The 7,462-nt window shown below is 44.9% G+C and overlaps 1 protein-coding gene across 2 annotated transcripts in view; it reads left to right on the top strand.

The window, feature by feature from the left end:
- Positions 1-5,128: 5,128 nt before the first annotated feature.
- The window catches only part of LOC110535427 (collagen alpha-6(VI) chain), a 34,461-nt gene continuing 32,127 nt past the window's right edge, over positions 5,129-7,462 (top strand). For both annotated transcript variants that reach the window (XM_036961811.1, XM_036961808.1), the window contains exon 1: positions 5,129-5,290. The gene's annotated coding sequence lies outside the window, so the exon portion shown is untranslated. The remainder of the gene's footprint in view (positions 5,291-7,462) is intronic.

The raw sequence follows: 7,462 nt of genomic DNA, 5'->3' as shown, positions 1-7,462 counted from the left end.
TATATAGGGAAGGAACCAAAGGGAGTGACATATATAGGGAAGGACCCGAAGGGAGTGACATATATAGGGAAGGACCCGAAGGGAGTGACATATATAGGGGAGGAAATATGATATGATCAGGCTATGATTTAGGCCTATATACTGTGATAGAAGTCAAATAAATATTATACGACATACTATGTGAGATAGTAGACGACAATTTGTGCATAACCATGGTCTGAGCTGATTGTGGAAAAATGCACACTTTCCAACTGACAAATATATAATCTACCAAGATTTAAAAATAACTGAAATTTGCACAAGATGGAGGTAATGTTGGAACAGCACTAACAAAATTACAGTTAACTAAAATGTACAGTTAATCCAGTATAAACTAATGTATATAATTTAATACACAAGAGACAACATTCACAAATTCTACAGCACAAGGCAGAGTAATGTATTAAATGTAAAACTAACAATTACTCAGTAATCCATGCATTCTGGGAATGCTATAAAATCCCAAAGTTATGGGCGGAGTTAGGAAGTTGGCTGTCAGAAGTATTACAATGTAAATCCACTTTTAATCCTCCTGTCTTAATATTTCAAGACATGGCACATGAGCGTGGAGATACAACATAGATTGGACAAAATTTTACTTGTCAATAATCTTGAAAAAAAACCATATACTTAAAAACTGGAAATCAACCAATCTTCCAGCAGTAACACAATGGAAAGGTCGTTATTATCTAAATGTTGAAAGCGCGTGGGCGGTGACGGAGAGAAACAAAATGGTGCCGTTTGAAGTAATGTGGCGGAGAGTGACACAGACGCTGGAGATGGGGGTGTGAGCAGGTGGGTCTGGGCAGGGGTGATTTAGTCAATGTTACTGTCTGTATGTTCTAGTTTGTATTTGGATGTTTTATACTGTAAAAAAAAGAAATTGTTCAAAAAATGTAAGAACATCACAGTACCATCAAGTTCCAAATGGATAAATACCAATCTTTGAGGAAAACAGGCGCACACAAGGTTTAGTGTTTTTTGTTTGTACGCACCTGATAAATGATGGGAAAGTGTCTATGCATAAGCACGACTTCTAGTGGTTAAAGGATTGTATTGCAAGCAAAGATGAAAACATCTTTAGAGGGTTGAAGTTGAGGAATTTTTCGATACGAAGAGCATGGCTACAGTGTGTCGCTGTCAAAATGAGGGTTACTTCAAGAGAGGTGTATTTAGATGCCCTTAAACTTCTGTACACACGTCATGCCATCAGAACGTACTGTACTGTCTCTGAGGCTGCTGTGAGGGTCTGTCTCTGAGGATGCTGTGAAAGGCTGGCTGTCTCTGAGGATGGTTTGAGAGGCTGGCTGTCTCTGAGGATGCTGTAAGGGCTGTCTCTGAGGATGCTGTGAGGGTCTGTCTGTCACGCACAGAATGAGCAGTATGGCTGGTGGCATTGTCATGCTGGAGGGTCGTGTCAGGATGAGCCTGCAGGAAGGGTACCACATGAGGGAGGAGGATGTCAGTTCCCAACTCCTCCGTACTCCTAGTTCCCGTGGCTATGCTCGCACATGTATATATATATTTTGGTATAGGAGTACTGAGGAGTAGGAGTACTGAGGAGTTGGGAACTGCTGGGCTAGGCACCCCTAGCCCAGCTATATATACACTGCTTAAAAAAATAAAGGGAACACTTAAACAACACAATGTAACTCCAAGTCAATCACACTTCTGTGAAATCAAACTGTCCACTTAGGAAGCAACACTGATTGACAATAAATTTCACATGCTGTTGTGCAAATGGAATAGACAACAGGTGGAAATTATTGGCAATTAGCAAGACACCCCCAATAAAGGAGTAGTTCAGCAGGTAGTGACCACAGACCACTTCTCAGTTCCTATGCTTCCTGGCTGATGTTTTGGTCACTTTTGAATGCTGGCGGTGCTTTCACTCTAGTGGTAGCATGAGACGGAGTCTACAACCCACACAAGTGGCTCAGGTAGTGCAGCTCATCCAGGATGGCACATCAATGCGAGCTGAGGCAAGAAGGTTTGCTGTGTCTGTCAGCGTAGTGTCCAGAGCATGGAGGCGCTACCAGGAGACAGGCCAGTACATCAGGAGACGTGGAGGGGGCCGTAGGAGGGCAACAACCCAGCAGCAGGACCGCTACCTCTGCCTTTGTGCAAGGAGGAGCAGGAGGAGCACTGCCAGAGCCCTGCAAAATGACCTCCAGCAGGCCACAAATGTGCATGTGTCTGCTCAAACGGTCAAAAACAGACTCCATGAGGGTGGTATGAGTGCCTGACGTCCACAGGTGGGGGTTGTGCTTACAACCCAACACCGTGCAGGACGTTTGACATTTGCCAGAGAACACCAAGATTGGCAAATTCGCCACTGGCGCCCTGTGCTCTTCACAGATGAAAGCAGGTTCACACTGAGCACATTTGACAGACGTGACAGTCTGGAGACGCCGTGGAGAACGTTCTGCTGCCTGCAACATCCTCCAGCATGACCGGTTTGGCGGTGGGTCAGTCATGGTGTGGGGGGACGCACAGCCCTCCGTGTGCTCGCCAGAGGTAGCCTGACTGCCATTAGGTACCGAGATGAGATCCTCAGACCCCTTGTGAGACCATATGCTGGTGCGGTTGGCCCTGGGTTCCTCCTAATGCAAGACAATGCTAGATCTCATGTGGCGTGGAGTGTGTCAGCAGTTCCTGCAAGAGGAAGGCATTGATGCTATGGACTGGCCCGCCCGTTCCCCAGACCTGAATCCAATTGAGCACATCTGGGACATCATGTCTCGCTCCATCCACCAACAGTTGCACCACAGACTGTCCAGGAGTTGACGGATGCTTTAGTCCAGGTCTGGGAGGAGATCCCTCAGGAGACTATCCGCCACCTCATCAGGAGCATGCCCAGGCGTTATAGGGAGGTCATACAGGCACGTGGAGGCCACACACACTACTGAGCCTCATTTTGACTTGTTTTAAGGACATTACATCAAAGTTGGATCAGCCTGTAGTGTGGTTTTCCACTTTAATTTTGAGTGTGACTCCAAATCCAGACCTCCATGGGTTGATAAATTTGATTTCCCAACTCCTCAGTACTCCTACTTCCCGTGGCTATGCTCGCACATGTCTGAACAAACTAAGAAAACCCCACCGCAAAGTATTCATCAGCCCATTATCCTGTCACATCTATGACATCTAAACATGAGTTGCCAAATACAAGTACACTGGTAGTACATTTTTTATGTTGAGAAATCAGTCCTGTCATGTTTATTAAAAAAGATGCAGGGTTGAGCTCAATTCCTAACTCACTCAGCTATTACATTCAGGGAGTGTAGACCAAAATGCAATGATCTGGAAACAAATGTATTTCTTTGTTCAGGAGGCAGAGTGGCGTGGGAGGCAATTCATTGAATATAAAAAATAGTTATGTAAAAAGGGTTGTGTTTGCTGCAGTTCTGTGGTGAGTTTTATAGCATGCTAAATGAGGCCATAAATGTAACTAGTTGTAGCCTAGCCCAGCAGTTCCCAACTCCAGTCCTCGAGTACCCCCACAGCACACGTGTTGTAGCCCAGACAAACATACCTGATTCAACTCATTGAGGGCCTGATGATTAGTTGACAAGTTGAAGTGTGCTTGTCCGGGGCTACAATAAAACTGTGTACTGTTGGGGATACTGGAGGACCGGAGCTGGGAACCACTGGCCTAGGCTACTATATGCCAGTGTGGGGTTAGCATGGTAACTGGACTGAGTTTAAACCTTGACAAGTGTTGCCCAAGGATAAATGTCTGCTGAGTGAAAAAGGTTTCAGAGTCAGACCTCTTGGCATCACAACTTTTTTTTATTTAACTAGGCAAGTCAGTTAAGAACAAATTCTTATTTACAATGACGGCCTACACCGGCCAAACCCAGATGATGCTGAGCCAATTGTGCGCTGCCCTATGGGACTCCCAATCACAGCCAGTTTTAATACAGCCTGGATTTGAACCAGGGTGTTTGTAGTGATGCCTCAAGCACTGAGATGCAGTGCCTTAGACTACTGCACCACTCGGGAGCCCCAACTTCTTCTGCACTGGTGTCAGAAATGGGATGGAGTTCACTGAAGGTGTGTTTTCGAGTGGGGTGTACTAGAGCAGAGAGGTGCAGTTATATTTCACCTATCCTGCTAGGTCTGGAAAGGTAACAGCAAAATGATCAAAGGTGTTAGTAATTGTCACTGAAAGTTACAGAAAAGCAAGACAAGGTTGTGAGGTTTGGCAAGGTTGTTGTAAGGTACTGGGTGTCGTGGGTGTGAAGTCAGGCGCGGGAAAACAGAGAGTTCAATATAGTGCTCTTTTAATGCGCACACGGTGAACCACGGCCACCCCACTAAACACTGGGTGCTCAAAACAAAATGCCCCAGACACGGTGAACCACGCCCCCCCCCACTAAACACTGGGTGCTCAAAACAAAATGCCCCAGACACGGGGAACGATAACATAAACCAACACGTTCGTCTGTATCAAACACCAGGGTTACAATAATCAATCCCGCACAAAGAAACGGGTGGGCCGGCTGACTAATAAAGCCCAAATAATTACAACAAACTCAAAACAGGCGTAATCAATAAACACATAAGGAGGGGTAGAAGAGAATCAGTGGCAGCTAGTAGGCCGGTGACGACGACCTCCGAGCGCCACCCGAACGGGAAGGGGAGCCATCTTCGGTCTGAGTCGTGACAGTTGTGAGGTTTGTAAATCTCATTATACGTTGAAGAGCATATAGCACTGGAGGCACATTCCCGCTCCTCTTGCAAAACACAATCGTAGAAAACAAACGGTCCTCAATCAGCCGTTTGAATTTCCCCAGAGGCACCAATTCATCCAAATTGAGATAGCCTTGCATAACCGATAAAGACCAACAACACTAGGCCTATATTGTAAAGGCTAATATTATAACACCAATATGTAATGGTGTTAGTCTCCTGGTACAAATAACCACTCCTGTTACATCACTTTACTATTTCTACCTGCTTCAGAATTTCCTTAGAATTCCTTCCCTTCGCTCCGAACATCAAGTTTCCCGGTAGAACTAATTCAGGGGGATGTAGGGGTGTGTATGACGCACAGGTCGTGTAGACTATACCGAATAGTAGCGGGATGAATACTGTAGGCTATTCTTTGCCTAACCATTCGATGATTCGGGGCGGGGTGTGAGGAGTGGCCTGCCGCACCAATTTCTGCAGAACAAGATTGGGCTTTGGGTTCTATAAGGGAATGGGATTCCTGCCTGCGCGCACCAGATAGTGCTTCAGCCACATTGTAAGTTTATACATTTTCCATACGCTTTTTTTTGTTTGTTGTGCATGCAAACCTCGTCTACATTTAAATAATACAAAAATGTTGTGATTTAACGAATTAGCTCACAATGTCTCAGTGTATATGCCTAATTATCCTTTTGAGGGACATACTTGGAAACATAATATAGGTTTTTATAGACACACTTTTGAATTCAATGGGTGGTTTTGAGGATGTTATTTTAAGTGCAAAGTTAAGTAAAAAAATGTAAATGTAAAATAATCGTGGCTGAAGTGAATTGATCACAAATCCCTCTATTGATGGTGTCTGTTATGTTCTGTTAATTACTGATGTCCCCTTTAAGGATGGAGCACCCTTGGTCATGCGCAGTGTTGTTCTATGTTATTCTGGTACTAACTCGTTTGAGTGAATATGAAGCTCCAGTTCAATTGCTTGTCTTCAGAGTCTTTCTTATTATATAAATAAGTACTAAGTGTTAAACCACTACAATGGCGACGAGGATGATTACCTGCAGTGTGCATCACGAATACAGATGGAGCTCGTAGGAAGAGAGGAAGATTTTGACCCTGTAGCACAACAGCTAGAAAGCAGTGAAGACGAGGGGAGAGCTGACGAGAACGAGGCGGCATATCAAAGACCCGTGGAGCCGGAGTTAAAGAGAATGGCTAGCATGTGTTTGATGACACGCAAGAAAACTGGGCAAGTTACATTGAACGACTGGAACAGTACTTCATTGCTGATAACAAGAGAGTACCAGCATTGTTCGAGTTTAATTGGCCCAAAAACGTACAGTTTGCTAAGAGATCTGACTGCCCCTCTGAAGCCCTCCAATAAAACATTCACAGAGATTGTGGAGATATTGCAAAATCACCTATCACCTAAACCACTCCTTCCTCATCGCTGAAAGTTTTCGTTTCCACAAGAGAGATCAGAATGAGGGGGTGTTAGTACATATGTAGCTGAGTTGAAGAAACTGTCGGAACATTGCCAGTTTGGAGAGAACCTAAATGACACATTAAGGGATAGATTTGTTTGTGGACTGAAACATGAACACATTCAGAAACGTTTGCTCACAGAATCAGATCTCACGTTTGCAAAGGCTGTTGAAATTGCTGTGACAATGGAAATCGCGACTAAAGATGCAGTTGAGTTGCAAAGTAAAATAATTACTGGCCTTTCACAAACTTCTCTGCATAAGTTTTCAAACAGCCGATAGCGCCCCCGTGTGGCCGAAAAATGCAACAGGTGTGACAGATGGTCACAGAGCAGAGGACTGCCGTTTTAAAGACGAAATTTGTCACAAATGCAGTAGAAGGGGGCACATTCAAAGAGCATGCAGAGCAAAATTCAGTCACAACAGGAAAACTGAAAAAAATAAAGGGTCTGTGAATGCACTAGCAGAGAACAGTGGCAGTGATTCAGATGAACGATTCATTGGTACAATGGAGTTAAACACAGTGATTTCTCCCAGCAGTAGCATGATATGGGTGACACCAGATATCGAAGGCAAACCCCTCAAAATGGAGCTGGAAACAGGATCTGCAGTGTCTATAATTTCCACTACTGTCTACAATGAGCACTTCAAGGCTATCAAGCTGAAGAACACATGTGTTGCTGAAGACCTACTCAGGAGATAGATTGAGCCCAATGGGGGCATTGCAGGTCAGAGTGCGGTATGGGGGGCAAACACAGCAGTTACAGCTGTATGTGGTGCCTGGAACTGGCCCCCCCATTATTTGGCAGGGAATGGCTTTCAAAAATAAATCTGACCTGGTGTGAGTTGAAAATGCTCCACACGTTCCAGTCCAAAGAGAAAGGCACAGACCAAACACTGGAACACTTGTGGAAGAAATACAACACAGTTTTCAGTGATTAGATGGGAACAGTAAAAGGCTTCACAGCCAAACTTGTACTGCGAGATGATGCAACCCCCAAATTCTGCAAAGCCAGATCTGTTCCATACTCCCTGAGACCAAAGGTGGAAGCGGAAATCGATCGCTTGCAGGATACAGGGATCCTGATGAAAGTGGACAGAAGCGAATGGGCCACACCCATAGTTCCTATTGTGAAGAAAGACGGGTCTGTTAGAATGTGTGGGGACTTCAAGGTAACTGTGAATTCAATGTTGCATGTGGACCAATACCCCCTGCCACGTCTGGATGACATCTTCGCTGC

The sequence above is a fragment of the Oncorhynchus mykiss genome, chromosome 2 (genome assembly GCF_013265735.2).
Source record: "Oncorhynchus mykiss isolate Arlee chromosome 2, USDA_OmykA_1.1, whole genome shotgun sequence".
NCBI lineage: Eukaryota > Metazoa > Chordata > Actinopteri > Salmoniformes > Salmonidae > Oncorhynchus > Oncorhynchus mykiss.
This window is presented reverse-complemented; position numbering and strand designations above follow the sequence as displayed.